At 35.4% G+C, this 18,569-nt stretch overlaps 1 long non-coding RNA gene and 1 other non-coding gene across 3 annotated transcripts; both read left to right on the forward strand.

Annotated features, from left to right (window-relative positions):
• The first annotated feature begins 3,073 nt into the window (after positions 1-3,073).
• Positions 3,074-3,181, forward strand: LOC112773567 (small nucleolar RNA R71). The gene has a single exon (XR_003188112.1). It is a non-coding gene; the product is annotated as a small nucleolar RNA R71 (small nucleolar RNA).
• A 9,965-nt stretch (positions 3,182-13,146) lies between these two features.
• Positions 13,147-17,609, forward strand: LOC112770827 (uncharacterized). 2 transcript variants are annotated; one of them, XR_011876018.1, is made up of 5 exons: positions 13,155-13,704; positions 14,362-14,450; positions 14,619-14,716; positions 15,886-15,987; positions 17,232-17,609. It is a non-coding gene; the product is annotated as an uncharacterized lncRNA (long non-coding RNA). The 2 variants fall into 2 exon arrangements; XR_011876019.1 differs by lacking the exon at positions 14,619-14,716 and having other exon boundaries at positions 13,147-13,704.
• Positions 17,610-18,569: the final 960 nt, after the last annotated feature.

The following is an 18,569-nucleotide window of genomic DNA, read 5'->3' on the forward strand; positions in this document are numbered from 1 at the left end:
TGATTAAAGTTGACCCTTCTAGTGTAGGGGCGTTCATCTCCTTGCATCATGGGCAAGTTAAACGCCAACCTCACATTTTCCAGACTAAAATCTAAGTATTTCCCCCGAACCATTGTAATATAATTCTTTGGATTCGGGTTCTTACTTTGATCATGGTTCTTAGTGATCCATGCATTGGCATAGAACTCTTGAACCATTAAGATGCCAAGTTGTTGGATGGGGTTTGTTAGAACTTCCCAACCTCTTCTTTGGATTTCATGTCGAATCTCCGGATACTCATTCTTCTTGAGTTTGAAAGGGACCTCGGGGATCACCTTCTTCTTGGCCACAACATCATAGAAGTGGTCTTGATGAGCTTTGGAGATGAACCTTTCCATCTCCCATGACTCGGAGGTGGAAGCTTTTGTCTTCTCTTTCCCTTTTCTAGAGAATTCTCCGGTCTTAGGTGCCATCAATGGTAATGGAAAAACAAAAAGCTTATACTTTTACCACACCAAACTTAGAATTTTGCTCGCCCTCGAGCAAGAGAAGAAAGAATAGATGAAGAAGAAGAAGAAAATATGGAGGAGAGGGGGTTATTTTGTGTGAAAATGAAGAAGAATGGAGGGCTATATATAGTAGGGGAAGAGGGTGTTAGGTTCGGCCATTTAGGGTGGGTTGGGTGGGAAATTGATTTTGAATTTTCGAAGGTAGGTGGGGTTTATGAGGTAGGTTTATGGGGAAGAGTGGATGGATGTGAGTGGTGAAGGGTTAATAGGGAAGAGGGATGGAGGTGATAGGTGAAGGGTTTTGGGGAAGAGTGTTTATTGGGAATAGAGGATGATTGAGAAGAGAGAAAAGAGTGAGTGGAGGTAGGTGGGAATCCTGTGGGGTTCACAGATCCTGAGATGATCCTGTGGGGTCCACAGATCCTGAGGTGTTCAAGGATTTACAACCTTGCACCAAATTAGGCATGTAAAATGCCCTTGCACACAACTCTGGGCGTTCAGCACCAGGTTGGTGCCCATTTTGGGCGTTCAACGCCCATTTACTGCCCATTTCTGGCGTTGAACGCCAGAACCATGCTTGTTCTGGGCGTTCAGCGCCAGCTCTTCTCCAGGGTGCAATTCTGGCGTTCAGCGCCCAGATGCTGCCCATTTTGGGCGTTCAGCGCTAGAACCATGCTCTGTTCTAGCGTTGAACGCCAGACAGGTGCTTCCTCCAGGGTGTGATTTTTCTTCCGCTGTTTTTGATTCTGTTTCTAAATTTTTCGTTTATTTTGTGACTTCCACATGATCATGAACCTAAGAAAACACAAAAATAAAATTAGATAAATAAACATTGGGTTGCCTCCCAACAAGCGCTTCTTTAATGTCAATAGCTTGACAGTGGGCTCTCATGGAGCCTCACAGATGTGCAGAACTTTGTTGAGACCTCCCAACACCAAACTTAGAGTCTGGATATGGGGGTTTGACACCAAACTTAGAGTTTGGTTGTGGCCTCCCAACACCAAACTTAGAGTTTGACTGTGGGGGCTTTGGTTGACTCTGCTTTGAGAGAAGCTTTTTCTGCTTCCTCTCCATGGATGCAGAGAGAGATCCTTGAGTTGTAAACACAAGGTTGTCCTTATTTAATTGAAGGATCAATTCTCCTCTGTCCACATCAATCACAGCTCTTGTTGTGGCTAGAAAAGGCCTTCCTAGGATGATGGATTCATCCTCTTCCTTTCTAGTGTCTAGGACTATGAAATCAGCAGGGATGTAAAGGCCTTCAACCTTTACTAACACGTCCTCTACTTGTCCATAAGCCTGTTTTCTTGAATTGTCTGCCATTTCTAATGAGATTTTAGCAGCTTGCACCCCATAAATTCCCAGTTTCTCTATTACAGAGAGGGGCATGAGGTTTATCCCTGAACCAAGGTCACACAGAGCCTTTTCAAAGAGCATGGTGCCTATGGTACAAGGTATTATGAACTTTCCAGGATCCTGTTTCTTCTGAGGTAATGTCAGTTGATCCAGATCACTTAGTTCATTGGTGAACAAGGGAGGTTCATCTTCCCAAGTCTCAATACCAAATAATTTGGCATTCAGCTTCATGATTGCACCAAGGAACTTGGCAGCTTGCTCTTCAGTGACATCTTCATTCTCTTCAGAAGAAGAATACTCATCAGAGCTCATGAAGGGCATAAGGAGGTTCAATGGAATCTCTATGGTCTCTAGATGAGCCTCAGATTCCTTTGGTTCCTTAGAGGAAAACTCCTTATTGATCACTGGACGTCCCAGGAGGTCTTCCTCACTGGGATTCATGTCCTCCTCTCCCTCTTTGGGTTCAGCCATTTTGGTAATATCAATGGCCTTGCACTCTCTCTTTGGATTTTCTTCTGTATTGCTTGGGAGAGTACTGGGAGGGATTTCAGTGATCTTCTTACTCAGCTGGCCCACTTGTGCCTCCAAATTTCTAATGGAAGACCTTGTTTCATTCATGAAACTCACAGTGGCCTTAGATAGATCAGAGACTAAGTTTGCTAAGCTAGATGGATTCTGCTCAGAATTCTCTATCTGTTGCTGAGTGGATGATGGAAAAGGTTTACTATTGTTAAACCTATTTCTTCCACCATTATTAAAGCCTTATTGAGGCTTTTGATCCTTCCATGAGAAATTTGGGTGATTTCTCCATGATGAGTTATAGGTGTTTCCATAAGGTTCACCTAAGTAATTCACCTCTGCTATTGCAGGGTTCTCAGGATCATAAGCTTCTTCTTCAGAAGATGCCTCTTGAGTACTGTTGGATGCAGCTTGCATTCCATTCAGACTCTGAGAAATCATATTGACTTGCTGAGTCAATATTTTGTTCTGAGCCAATATGGCATTCAGAGTATCAATTTCAAGAACTCCCTTCTTCATAGGCATCCCATTATTCACAGGATTCCTCTCAGAAGTGTACATGAACTGGTTATTAGCAACCATGTCATGAGTTCTTGAGCTTCTGCAGGCATTTTCTTTAGGTGAATGGATCCACCTGCAGAAGTATCCAATGACATCTTTGATAGCTCAGATAAACCATCATAGAATATATCCAGGATGGTCCATTCTGAAAGCATGTCAGAAGGACACTTTTTGGTCAACTGCTTGTATCTTTCCCAAGCTTCATAGAGGGATTCACCTTCTTTCTGTCTGAAGGTTTGAACATCCACTCTAAGCTTGCTCAGCTTTTGAGGAGGAAAGAACTTGGCTAAGAAAGTCGTGACCAGCTTATCCCAAGAGTTCAGGCTATCTTTAGGTTGAGAGTCTAACCACACTCTAGCTCTGTCTCTTACAGCAAAAGGGAAAAGCATGAGCCTGTAGACTTCAGGATCTACTCCATTAGTCTTAACAGTATCACAGATTTGCAAGAATTCAGTTAAGAACTGAAAAGGATCTTCAGATGGAAGTCCATGAAACTTGCAGTTCTGTTGCATCAGAGAAACTAGCTGAGGTTTCAGCTCAAAATTGTTTGCTCCAATGGTAGGGATGGAGATGCTTCTTCCATGTAAATTGGAATTTGGTGCAGTAAAGTCACCAAGCATTCTCCTTGCATTATTGTTGTTGGGTTCGGCTGCCATCTCCTTTACTTGTTCAAAATTTTCAATAAGGTTGTCTCTGGATTGTTGTAATTTAGCTTCTCTTAGTTTTCTCTTCAGAGTCCTTTCAGGTTCTGGATCAGCTTCAACAAGAATGCCTTTTTCTTTGTTCCTGCTCATAAGAAAGAGAAGAGAACAAGAAAAGAAGAGGAATCCTCTATGTCACAGTAAAGAGGTTCCTTAATGTTAGTAAAAAAAGAAAAGGAATAGGGGTGAAGAAGAATGAAGAATCCAAACACAAGGGTAAGGATAGGAGCAGTGAATTGAGATGAGGAGATGTTAGTAGATAAATAAATAAATATAATAAGATGGGAGGGGGAGAATTTTCGAAAATAATTTTTGAAAAAGAGTTAGTGATTTTCGAAGATAGTTTTTGAAAAAGGTTAGTAATTTTCGAAAATTAAAATCCAAAATTAAAATAATTAGTTAATTAAAAAGAAATTTTGAAAAAGAGGGAAGATATTTTCGAAAATTAGAGAGAGAGGGAGTTAGTTAGGTAGTTTTGAAAAATATAAGAAACAAACAAAAAGTTAGTTAGTTAGTTGAAACAAATTTGAAAATCAATTTTGAAAAGATAAGAAGATAAGAAGTTAGAAGGGATATTTTAAGATCAAATTTTGAAAAAGATAAGATAAGAAGATATTTTTGAAAAGATATGATTGAAATTAGTTTTGAAAAAGATTTGATTTTTAAAATCACAATTAATGACTTGATTCACAAGAAATCACAAGATATGATTCTAGAACTTAAAGTTTGAATCTTTCTTAACAAGTAAGTAACAAACTTGAAATTTTTGAATCAAAACATTAATTGTTATCGTTATTTTCGAAAATTTGATATAAAATAAGAAAAAGATTTTTGAAAAATATTTTTATAATTTTCGAAAATAACTAAGAAGAGTGAAAAAGATTTAATTTTTGAAAAAGATTTTGAAAAAGATAAAATTTTCAAATTGAAAATTTGATTTGACTCATAAGAAACAACTTAATTTTAAAAATTTTTGAAAAAGTCAACTCAAATTTTCGAATTTGATGAGAGAAAAAGGGGAAGATATTTTTTTGATTTTTGAATTTTTTATGATGAGAGAGAAAAACAAGAAAAATGATGCAATGCATGAAAATATTGGATCAAAGTATGTGATGAATGCAAGAACACAATGAATGTCAAGATGAACACCAAGAAAACTTTGAATGTCAAGATGAACATCAAGAACTTATTTCTGAAGATTTTATTATGCAAAGAAAACATGCAAGACACCAAACTTAGAAATCTTTCATGTTTAGACTCTATGGATGCAAAAATGCACATGAAAAATAAGAAAAGATGCAAAACAAGAAGACTTACCAAGAACAACTTGAAGATCATGAAGAACACCATGAATGCATGAATTTTTTGAAAAATGCAAGATGAGCATGCAATTGACACCAAACTTAAAATTTGACTCAAGACTCAAACAAGAAACACAAAATATTTTTGATTTTTATGATTTTATGAATTTTTTTGTATTTTCTTTTAATTTTTTTCGAAAATCATTTTGAAAAAGAAAAATAAGGATTCCAAAACTTTTAATATGAATTCCAGGAATCTTATGCTCTTTAGTCTAAAGCTCCAATCAAAGGGTCAGGCATGTCTTAATAGCCAGCCAAGCTTTAGTAAAAATATGAGTGTAATTCATTCAATTTTAAGCCAAAACCTCTGCCCAAAAGAATTTAGACATGGTTTTATAGCCAGTATGCTTCAACATGCTTCATGAAACTCTAGAATTCATTCTTAAAAATTCTGAAGAAAAAATATATTTTTGAAAACATTTTTATTTTAAAATTTTTTTTTTCGAAAACAAAGGAAAAATTTTTGAAATATTTTTGAAAAATTTTTTTGAAAAGAAAACAAAAAGAAAATTACCTATTCTGAGCAACAAGATGAACCGTCAGTTGTCCAAACTCGAACAATCCCCGGCAACGGCGCCAAAAACTTGGTGCACAAAATTGTGATCTCTGGTAATGGCTCCAAAAACTTGGTGCTCTAATCTCAATTCATAATTTGTAACAACTTCGATACAACTAACCAGCAAGTGCACTGGGTCATCCAAGTAATAAACCTTACGTGAGTAAGGGTCGATCCCACGGAGATTGTTGGTATGAAGCAAGCTATGGTCACCTTGTAAATCTCAGTCAGGCGGATATAAAATAGTTATGGAGTTTTTGAAAATAAATAATAAACTAAGGATAGAAACACTTATGTAATTCATTGGTGAGAATTTCAGATAAGCGTGTAGAGATGCTTCCGTTCCTCTGAATCTCTGCTTTCCTGCTGTCTTCATCCAATCAGTCTTACTCCTTTCCATGGCTGGCTTTATGCAAGGGCATCACCGTTGTCAATGGTTATATCTCCTCCTCTTGTGAAAATGGTCCAAATGCTCTGTCACAGCACGGCTAATCATCTGAGGTTCTCGATCATGCTGGAATAGGATTCACCCTCCTTTTGCGTCTGTCACTACGCCCAGCACTCGCGAGTTTGAAGTTCGTCACAGTCATTCAATCCCGGAATCCTACTCGGAATACCACAGACAAGGTTTAGACTTTCCAGATTCTCATGAATGCCGCCATCAATCTAGCTTACACCACGAAGATTCTGATTAAGAGATCTAAGAGATACTCATTCAATCTAAGGTAGAACGGAAGTGGTTGTCAGGCACGCGTTCATAAGGAATGATGATGATTGTCATGTTCATCACATTCAGGTTGAAGTGCAAATGAATATCTTAGAAGCGGAACAAGTTGAATTGAATAGAAAAACAGTAGTACTTTGCATTAATCTTTGAGGAACAGTAGAGCTCCACACCTTAATCTATGGAGTGTAGAAACTCTACCGTTGAAAATACATAAGTGAAAGGTCCAGGCATGGCCGAATGGCCAGCCCCCATGATCTAAGAACCAGGTGTCCAAAGATGTTCAAAGATGATCCAAAGATGTCTAATACAGTAGTAAAAAGTCCTATTTATAATAAACTAGCTACTAGGGTTTACAGAAGTAAGTAAATGATGCATAAATCCACTTCCGGGGCCCACTTGGTGTGTGCTTGGGCTGAGCTTGAAGTCTACACGTGGAAAGGTCATTCTTGGAGTTGAACGCTACCTTTTGTGCCATTTTGGGCGTTGAACTCCACTTTGCAACTTGTTTCTGGCGCTGGACGCCAGAATTGGGCAGAGAGCTGGCGTTGAACACCAGTTTGCGTCGTCAAAACTTGGGCAAAGTATAGACTATTATATATTGCTGGAAAGCTCTGGATGTCTAATTTCCAACGAAATTGGAAGCACGCCATTTTGAGTTCTGTAGCTCCATAAAATCCATTTTGAGTGCAGGGAGATCAGAATCCAACAGCATCAGCAGTCCTTCTTCAACCTCTGAATCTGATTTTTGCTCAAGTCCCTCAATTTCAGCCAGAAAATACCTGAAATCACAGAAAAACACACAAACCCATAGTAAAGTCCAGAAATGTGAATTTAACATAAAAACTAATGAAAACATCCCTAAAAGTAACTAGATTCTACTAAAAACATACTAAAAATAATGCCAAAAAGCGTATAAATTATTCGCTCATCAAGTATTCCTCCAAGAAGCTTGAAATTGATATTGAGGAGGATAGTGCACAACCTCCAAGGCATGTTCCCTATGAAGAATTGGAGGGAATAGAGCAAGAAGCAAGTTCCCTTGGTGATGATGATCATGAATCAAGTCCTCCTAGTGATGAATTTGCATCCGCAAGTGAACTCCTTGAGTTTGAAGAACCTTCTCCCGATGGAATTATAAGCAACGTTGAGGTAGACTTTTCTCAACCTCCAACTTATGACTTGAGTGATGGGGAAGAATTAGAAGAACTTGATAAGGAAGAGGTTGCAATGAAGGAAGCGTGTCAAGAGGTGAAAATTATCAAGGAAGGGCACAAGGGAATGGAGCTTGCAACATCATCGGAAACACCTCTCCCCAAGCCATCACTATACAGCACAACATTCAAGGAGATGGTCAGTATTTGGAGTTGTCATGCAATGTTTAATATGGTTGCATGCTCAAAGTTGAAGTGCAAAGATTGGTGTAGAGCTAGATTGAATGGGTCTAGGAAGTTGTTTGGATTCGTAATTGAGAATTCAGATTGCTTACCACCCGGACGAAATAATGATGATCAACTTGAAGACGGGTGTAGAAACAAGATTTGGGATCCCAACATACAAGAGGATCAACTTTGGGAGCTCAAAGCTGGTGAAGAACTTCATCAAGGCTTGGTGAATTTATTTAGAAATGTTGGAGCTTATTGGAAGTCCAAGCATTGGTGGAAGTTTCAAGATGAGTTCAAGCACCAGCCACCATGACAAAGAGCTCACCAAATGTCCAACTTAAAGACTTTAATTAAAAGTATTAGGTGGGAGACACCCCACCATGGTAAATTCTTCCTGTTTTCCCTTTTGTTTATATTGGTAATAAGTTGAACTTTCATTTTTAGTTAGGTTTATTTAGTTTAAGCTGTGATTTAGCTCGTTTAATAAAATTTGGCATTGCTTTGGTAGCTTGTTAGTTTCTTAGAAAAAAAAAGGGCCTCTCACATTTACGCCTTGCTGACGCGTACGTGTCACCCACAAATTTTCCCTATCCACGCGTGTGCGTGACCGACGCGCCCGCATCGCATGCTAATGCTGTGATCCCTGGTACAAAAACTAGATACTTGCGTTGGAACTCTACGGGTGGGGTGCTAGGCGCACAAGCCAACCCACGCGTGCGCCTCGTTGACGCGTACGCGTCACTTCATTTTTCGGCCACCCACGCGTGAGCGTGACCGACACGTACGCGCGGTCTCTTCATGCTGCCTCTGGTACAAAAACGAGAGAGTTGTGATGGCACTGTGCAGGATTCATGCATCCAGCATGAATGGTTACGCGTACGCGTGACCGACGCATACGCATCACCTTCTGCTTTTTACTTTCCACGCGTACGCGTCACTCCCTTCTACTGCACACCACGCATACGCGTGGTCGACGTATCTGCGTCGCATCCCTGTCTCTTCTTTCTTTATTTCTTTCCTACTTCTTCTTCTTTGTTTCTTCCTTTCTTCTCCATCTCTTCTTTCATTTCTTTCTTCTTTCTTCTCTCCTTCTTGTTTCTTTCTACCTTTCTTCTTCTTCATTCCTTTCACTTCTCATCTTTATTTTATTTTATTCTCTTTTATTTATTAATTTGCATACTTTCATTTATTGCATTTTATCTTTGTTGCTAGTTCTTATTTTCCTTCTTAGGTTTACTATTTTACTATTGGTGTTGAATTTTCTCACGCAACTGTTGATAATTCTTGAATTATTTTGGTGCTTATTGACTAGTTTGATATTTGGTTGACAATGCCCTTTGCTTATATTGTTTTCTCGCTTACATGTTGTAGCTACCATTTAGTCGAGAATCCCACTCTTATTTGGCATTAGCCCCACTTATGTTCTACTTGCTTTCATATTTTTATTTTTGGGCTTAATCTTCTTTCTTTTTCTCTCATTTTAGGATGGCCACTAGGAAGGGAAAGAAAAACTTCTTAATGGGGCGATAAACAAGTTCCTCTTCACAATCTTTTGAAGAAACTCATCAGTTATAGCAACCCACCCTAATCCACCTTGCTCATCATTGCATGCACCGAGGACGGTGCAATCTTTAAGTGTGGGGAGGTCGAGACCGACTTTCGTGGGTGACTACTTCCTTTTCCAACACCAATTCTTATTCTTCTTTGTTAGTTAGTTGTTGTATTGCATAATAGATTGCATGTGTAGTTAGTTGCTTGCATTTATGTACTACTTGGTTGAAGATGAATTCCTTTTCAAGAAACTGTGTTAGGGCATTTCACTAATTTGAATTAAAATTTTTGTTGAACTTGCCTGAAGAAATTTAATTTGGAACATGGTTTTAGAGCTCGAACACACGAGCCTAGTGAGCTTTTTGAAACTATTTGATTGGTTGCATCTTATCAACCAATGTTTTGTTTTGGTGTGTGTTGTTGACGGGAGGTACCTTTAAGTGGTCTAGAAAATTGCGGATAAATCCTCGTTGCAAGTATAGTTTCTAAACCTTCAAAAATCCCTTCGTACAAACGTTTTGGTTGTCACAAGTAACAAACCCCTTTAAAATTAATAACCGAATATTTAAACATCGGGTCGTCTTCTCAAGGAATTGCAGGGAAGTATGTTCTTATTATTGGTTATAAAGATTGTAGATCGGGGTTTTGAAGTTTGGGCAATGGGCACATGTATATTTAAATGACAAGTAAAATAAATTAATAATAGTAAAATCTCTTGGCAAGGTATGAAGAACTGGAAGTCCTATTCTAGTTATCCTTATCAATTGTGATGAGAATTGGATTTTTCTCCCACTTTGTTAACCTCTAACTATGAAGGTAAGTTAAGTGGACGAATTAATTCGAATCCTCAAGTCCCAGTCTTTCCTTGGGAAAAGTTAGAGTTATTGGATCTTGAATTAATTCTTGAAGAATTCCAATTTTCAATCAACAATGAGTTTGATAACTCAAGAGTCACCAATTAATCAACCAAAGCCAAAAGGGAAAAATCTAAATTATTTATATAAATAAAAGAAAGCAGTCATAATTCTAAAATACCTCAATTATATTAAATAAAATATTCAAATCATAACATGAAAAAGTTCATAAATTTAATTGGAAAAATAAATAAAAAGGAACATTGAACCAGTGATTGCAAAAGATGAAATAATTATAAAGTGAAATGAATGAAATCACTTAACACACATATCAAGGCATCTAATGGTAATAAGAGAGGATTAAACATAGGGAACTTGAGACCAAAGAAGCATGTTTTCAATCAAAGCACATAATTAGGAAGGCAAATGTAAAACCATGCAAATAGTATGAATAAGTGGGTAAAGAGTTGATAAAATCCACTCAATTGAGCACAAGATAAACCATAAGATAGTGGTTTATCAGTTGTTCTCTCGAAAATTGTGATCTTTGTCTTGCTTAATTCTATATTTCCATTGTTTGATATATGCATGCACTTATGTGATTGAGGTCTTTGTTTCACTATAGCTCACATACCCATATGGCCTTACCCTTTCATTATCCTTTGTAACCCAATGTTGAGCCTATGTTACTCCATTTGTTCTTTATTTTAGCACATCACTAACTCTAAGCGGAAAATAATAAATGTCCCTAATTTGAAGCCTTAGTTAGCTTAGACTAGTGAGAGTGTACATGAATTAAGTTTGGGAAATTTGGGTTTGGGGAATACTTGGTTTGAAAATTGGGTATTTTATATTCTTATATGAAAATGTGAAAATAGTTTGGGCACTTGTTCATGCATCCAACACTTTAATCATATGCATTAAATCCTTGTGTATATATATATTCCCTACCATATATGCATATAAAAAAAAAGAGAAAAAGAAACGAAAAAGAGAAAGCAATAAAAAGGGGATAAAATGCCCCAAGGTAAATAATGATATCAATGCATATGATTTGTATTAAAAAATGTCAAGGTGCATGAATTTGTGTAAAGATAGTCAATGGATAGTTAGGTTTTGCATTATAATGACATGGAGTGCCTTAGGTTAGGTGGGAAGTATAGGTTAATCAAGGATTCGGATTTTAGTCCACTTAACCAGATACATTCCTACCTTGACCCTAACCCCATTACAACCCTTGAAAAGACCTCTTGATATGTGTATTTGAGCATTAAATTTTTGTTGATTGGTAGAAGAAGAGCAAGTCTTAGAAAGCAAGATTAGTAGAGAATTGAGAGAATCGAACCTTAAATACTTGAGTGATTAGACTGTATACACTTCCGGTGAGGGTTTAGTATTTTAATTATTTCAGGTGAAGTTTAGATCGGTTTGGCGGAGTTCGTGCGCAAGAAAAGAGAAGAATTGGAACCTGCCAAGCCGGGGCTAAACGTGGACCTGGATATTTGGCGCTGATAAACCACTTTTTTTATGGTATATTTTGGATTGAATTGAGAGGATTTTATCAATTATTCTCCCACTTTTCATGTAAATTGCATGTTTTTAATTTTTCTTCCTAATTTTGTGCTATAATTGAAAACATGCTTCTTAGGCCATAAAATTGCTAATTTTTAATCCTCTCTTATTACCATTCGATGCTATGATATGTGTGTTAAGTGTTTTCAAAGTTTATAGGGCAGGAATGGCTTAGAGGATGGAAAGGAAGCATGCAAAAGTGGAAGGAACACAAGAATTTGGAGATTTGAGAAGCCGGTCTCGACGCGTATGCATGGATGACGCATACGCATGACCAAGCCATAGTCCAAATGATCTGCACGCGTGGCTGACGCCTACGCGTGGCCAGTGCAGAGTTCAAACGACGCGTACGCGTGATTGAAGTGTACGCGTGTCGAGTGTCACGTGCCTTAGTAAAGGAAATTCGCTGGGATGATTTCTGGGCTGCTTTTGACCCAGTTTCAGGCCCAAAAATGAAGACAAGAGGCTGCAGAGTGGAGTTGGAAGGAATCATTCGAATCATTACTACAACAAATATAGGCTTTATTAATGCCAAAATCTTCAACGCCTTAAAATCGTTCTCTTAGATAGTTTTAGACAACGGTTTTTTACAATGTTACTGTTGAAGTTCAGTTTTCATTATTTTATAACAACAAAATAAAACCGTTCTCTTTGACTATTTTAAAGAATGGTTTTATAACCATTACTAGAATTTTTTTTAAGCAACGATTTTTTAATGTTGTTTAAATAATTATACAAAAGATACGCTTAAAAATTGTTGCCAAAGTTGCTACACTTTAAAACTGTTCTCTTAGTTGATTTTAGACAATGATTTTTATAGTGTTGCTGTTGAAGTTTAATTTTTCATTAAGTTATAGCAATAAAATAAAACTATTCTCTTTGACTATTTAAATGAACGGTTTCATAACTATTACAATAACTTTTTTATTAAGAAATAATTTTTTAATATTTAAATAATTATAAAAATTAAAAGATACATATAAAAATAGTTCTATGTAAATATTAAATTAGTAGAATACTCAAAAATTATTGTTATAAATAAATAAAAAATATTATGAGCTAATTTTTAAAAAATTCATATTATGAACTAATTTTAGTTTATTTATTTATTAGAGACTTTAATTTCAGAAATTATTTTATTAAAGATAATTAAAGTAAGTTTTGATAAATTAAATTTAAAATAAATTAAGATTTTTACCTAACTTTAACATTATTGAATATTTTTTTATTTATAATTTAAAATTTTAAAAATTTAAAAATAATAAAATTTTGACTATTTGAATTAAAATTTTTATATAATTTATAATTGTTGAATAATTTTTTATATTTAAATTATAAAATTTAATAATTATATAATAATAAAAATTTTATATAATTTAATTTAAATAATTGATATTCTTATAATTTAATACTTTATTTTTTATAAATAAAAAATTAATTATATCATTTTATTATTTTAAATAAGAATACATAATTAAAAATCAATTAATAAATTGATACAACAAATTCCTTAACTCTAAATTTCCAATTTCATTGTACCCTAAATTTTCACCTTAAACAAAGAAACCCAAAATTTTCCCTTTTTCCAGCCTCTGAAACACGCAACCCTTCACCTTCCTTTCTCTTTCAACCCACGCACACACAGCAGAGGAAGAGAAGAGAGGTCACGTCACCGTCAGATCTGAAGCCGCCAAGGAGCCGAACGCCGTCGAAGCCGCACCGTCACGTCACCGTCGCTGTGCCTCTGTTGAACCCGTCACACCGCCGCTGCCGTGATGTCATTGTTGTCGCGAGGGAGAAGAGATGCGTGAGGAAGGAAGCTCGTGGGGGAGAAAAAAGACGCCGCCTGTGCTGCCAGCTCCGTCGTGTCTGATCTCCACTGTTGCCGTCGAAGGTCCGTCGCCGTGGCCGTGGAGAGGAGCCGCCGTTCATGCTTGTCGCCACCAAAAGAGGAGCCGCTGCCGCCGTCGATTGTCACTGGAGAACACACCGTACCGCCGTGCCTCTGGTCGCCAGAATCACGGACCGGAGAGAAGGGGGCTGCCTCTCCTATTGCTGTTGCTTCGTTCTTTTATTGTAAGCCGTCTCTGTTTTGAATTCCATTGAATTCATTTCTGTTTTCGATTCCATTGAGTTTGAATTCTCCATTTTGCTGCAACCATGGTCACTGTTGTTGGAGTTTAATTGATTTGGTTTCTGTTTTGATTTGAATTTTGATTTGGTATAATGCTGCCTATTTTGGTCACTGGTTCTCTGAGTTTAAATGATGGGTTCTCTCAGTGATAATATTCTAGGTGATTGAGTGATGCAACTTTTATGTAAATTAAGATTTATGACACTCCCTATAAACATAGAGATGGATTATCACACTTCACTACCCTAAAGATACTGTAAACATGGAGATGGATTATAACTGGTGACTATTTCCTTATGAGGAGTAGCATTCTAGAGTTATTGCATGAGTTATAGAGTTCGTGAGTACATGCAATCCATCTTTTTGATTTTGTGGCATTATGCTTTTGCTACATTTCAATCTCAGACTTAATTTGATGCCCTGAACAAGCTGCTCTTACATTGTATTTTTATTGTTGCTATACTGTGTATTATTTCTACTATTATTTTTGCTTTGTATATGACTAATATATGACCTGTTTTCACATTAAGATCGGTGTATTAGTACTTCTATTGATTAGGCACATCTTATTAAAAGATGGAAATCTTTTATTCTTTCAGCTGCTTTTTGCAATTGGTGTGGAACATAGAAAGGAGATAAACTCTGCAGTAGTTGCAGACAAGTGAGGTACTGCTCTGAGAAACACTAGGTAACCGAATTGTTTAAATGCTTTATTTAGTCTTCTTTCCACAAATTTTATCCTAACATTTATCTTTCTTTTCCTCGTCCCCTCTCTATTAGTAAACATTATTAGCATTAGGCTTAGTATTATATTTAATTTGCTAACTTTTTTGTTCACTGGAAAATCATTATAAAGGTGAGGGAGAACTTAGTATTATATTTAATTCTGCTTCACTGCTTCTACCTCGCTGCTTCTGCTTCATTGCCTTGGCTGATTGTGGGTTGTCATCTGTGGTAAGTGGTCTTTTTCTCTGATTTTCTTTTGTTTAGTTAGGGCGTGTTTGGTTGTTGGCCATTTTTGTTGGAGTTAAGAAGAAGAAAGAAAAGTGGTGTGTGAGTTTCTGCTTTTCTGTTTGTTTCAGTCCTTTGAATAGTGATTAGAGTTTGGATTATGAGATGAGACGTGATTAACTGATTATGGTGTTGTGATTAGGGAGTGGAATAAAGTATGGGAATGTGGGATTTGCTAATCTTTTACTGTTGCTTTTGTTCACTAAATTATTATTTGGAAATGCTGTTGTGATTTTATTTTGATTTTAATATTGATTTAGTACGTAACTGGTTCTCTGTCAATGCTACTCTGATTTTATTTTAATTTTAATATTAATTTGTTATAATATTGTTATAATTTTGATTTGGTAATTAGGTCTCTGAAAATGTTGTTTTGGTTTTGTTTTGATTTTAATATTAATTTTTATATTGATTTAGTATAATGCTGTTTGATTTTGATTTGGAAATTGGTTCTCTGGAAATGCTATTTTGATTTTATTTTGATTTTAATATTGATTTGGTATAGTGCTATTTTGATTTTGGTCAGAATAGGATAAGAGTATTGGAAAACTGATTCATCTGTGTTTTCTTAACCTTTCTAACACTCCATTGCAGACACTACCAGATTCCATTTGTGATCTGCATAATTTGCAGATACTATTGTTAACAAACTACACTAAACTCACAAGTTTACCTAAAAGAAGATGTGATTTGATAAGCTTGCGTTACCTTGATATCAGAGGTAGCAGTGTGCAAGAGATGCCTTGGGAAATGCTATAACTAACTCTTAGTTCTTGATGAGTATTGCATAGAAACCAAACGGCATCTTTTTTCTTTTGGATTATTTACTGTGAGAAGGATATAGATACCACACTCAGGAATATATGAAAAGATGAGTACGTAATAAGTCTTGGCTTTAATAGTCATAAATTGACTTGGTATATACTTTTTATCTTCTTCAAAAACTAGTACTTCATAGCTTCTTCTAGCACTTATATTATAAGTTTTAACGTATTTATTTATTTTTTTATATTCTCTATCATAGTCTTTACTATTTGAACTTTTTTTGTTTAATCATATTGAATCACAATGAATCCAAAATTTAAATCTTCTACAATTGAGCTACACTACAGGTGAAGAGCAATTGGATGAGAATGAAGGAGATAATATAGATGAGCAGGACAAGGATTATATTAATCCAACTGAGGCTGAGGTCATAGACAATACTGTAAAAGGTAAATTTTTTGTCTCTTTAAAAATATTTTATGACATCATTTCTCTTTAAATTTACTGCTGTGAAAGATTTAGATATGATGACTTCTTTGTATAATAGGGATATATTTTAATAAATAATTTATTGGATCTATTAATTGGTGGGGGCGGCAGGGCGGGGGTTGAGAAAGAGTGTTCGGTGAGCATGATGATGAGAATGGTTGTATGTGAGGACATGGCTTTTTGTTATTTTCATTAATAAGTACGATTAATTTACTTGAATTGATTAATTTGAGCTAGGCTTTCAATAAAATCAAGACTCAAGTTAAATAGCAAAACCCGAACAAGAAAATCAAGACTCAAGTGTTAAGTAGTTAGTTTTCTTATAGCAGTTGTGAGAGTCTGTGACTTTTACTTGGTGCACTAGGCTATAAATAACTCGCTATGTAATTGAGATGTAATTGCTATCATTTTTCTAAATAATAGTTCAGTTTACTTTCACTGCAAGCTATCTGTTTTTTTAGCTTCTGCATCTTTTCTATTTAGTCCTAGTTCATTCTTTCTTCTTTCTTCTTTGGGAAAGTTTTTAATTGCTTGTCATTCATTGAATTAAGAGAGAAAGCTTTCACGAATAAGGCCGGTATCAATTTAAGCAAAATAGATATTGCTCATAACTTATTATAATATTTTTAAGTTTTCTTTATTTCAATTTCACACTTCAGTTAACGTAAAATTATTATGTTTGTGTAGCTGCATATGGTGGGCTAGTTCCCCACACACGCACAAGTTCACACTTCAGTTCACACACACACACACACACACACACACACACACACACACAATTTCAACATATATTGCTGCATATGTTGTTGGGCTATTTTTATATTACAATTTATATTTTATCAAGTGATAAATTTGTCACTGAAATGAGATCAATATCTGAATAGGATTTGAATAGGAACAATATCTGAATAGAATCTGTACTTATTAATTGTACAAGAAGTACTCATTAATTGTACAAGAAAAGGTACATGTATATACTATGATTTGATATAAGAAAAGGATCTATTTGACTCTTTTTACACTTTGACTTTAGTTTTAGAAGCAAATTCTAGTTTCCTAGGTAGCTGGAATAAATCATTAGCAATAGTGAAATTATGGAATTTTATTCATTTAGCTAAATGGATGAAGCTGTTTTTTTTTTAATTAAACATATATAAATCAATAAGAGGGATGGTATATAATGCTAAAAATATTAATGTTTTAGTCTCTTTGAAAAACACGAGGACCTACACAATGCTTGAAGATTCATGCAAGACAGTTGGAAGATAGAGAAGAAATTACTCTAGATATTGAAGGAGAGGCAATTGGTCCTACTCATGAAGCTGTAAACAACTTGAGCAAATTGGGCACAGTGGCAAGGAATTCAGATGTTTGTCCATTAATTTTCATAAACTGGAGGGGATTAAAGATAAAGAAGCTATTTGGGAATATGTTCAAGTGAGAATATTAGTCTTGTTTCTTTTAGAAACATAAGGAAATGTACACATATCTTATTCTTACTAGCAAATAATATGTGATTGTGGATCTGACAACAATTTTTATAAGTCAAATTTGATGGGAAATGTTCAATTGTTTTTCTTTAGTGATTTTATTCAAATAGTTTAGATTATTTATTGATACTAAATAATTAAAAAAAATTGAAATTAAAACCGTTGCCAAAATACAACACCAATGGTAACATTTTAAAATCGTCGTCTTAGACGACTATAAAATGGTAATGGTATTAAAACCGTTGCCAAAAATGAACCAACGGTAACTATTTAAAATCGTTGGCTTTGTGAATAATAAAACTACAACAGTTTAAAATCGTTGCTTATCCAGTTATGGTTTTAAACTGTTGGATTATGAAAGAGAATGGTTTAAAACCGTTGTTTATCGAATAACGATTCAAAACCGTTGTTTAAAATTTTCTTTCAAAATCGTTGTCTATGCTAGTAATTTTGGCAATGGTTTTTTTGTCACCATTGCCTTAGGTAAAAAACCGTTGCCTTTGACCATTGGCAACGGCCGTATATACCACATGTCAAAAACCGTTGCCAAAGCGTTGCCTAAAGTTTTAGGAACGTTTTTTCAATCTACGGCAACGGTTTTTGACCGTTGCGAAAACCTTTATTTTTTGTAGTCATTCATTCACTTTTACACACTTTAGATTTTAGATGTAGAATTCTAGAGAGAGAGAGAGGCTCTCTCCTCTCTCTAGGTTTTAGGGTTTCTTCTTTCAATTTCTTCTTAGATTTAGATTTAATTCTTGTTTTCATTTACATTTCCTTGTAACCTATTATTCGTGCACCTTTGTCCTTTAATTCTACTTGTTATTTCCTTCACTTTGTTGCCTTTATGTTTTACACTCTTGCTACTCTTGATCTTTATTAATGCAATTTATATTTTCATATTAATGCTTTCTTTAATTTGTCTTATTGTTTTCTTGCAATTGTTAGTCTTGGGTTTTACTATTTCTTGTTAGTTTTTCATGTTTTTATTTTGTGCCTTTCAAGTATTTGATAAAATGTTTAGTCGGATTTTAAAATAGATTTTTGTGTTC

This window comes from Arachis hypogaea, chromosome 18 (assembly GCF_003086295.3).
Source record: "Arachis hypogaea cultivar Tifrunner chromosome 18, arahy.Tifrunner.gnm2.J5K5, whole genome shotgun sequence".
Lineage (NCBI taxonomy): Eukaryota > Viridiplantae > Streptophyta > Magnoliopsida > Fabales > Fabaceae > Arachis > Arachis hypogaea.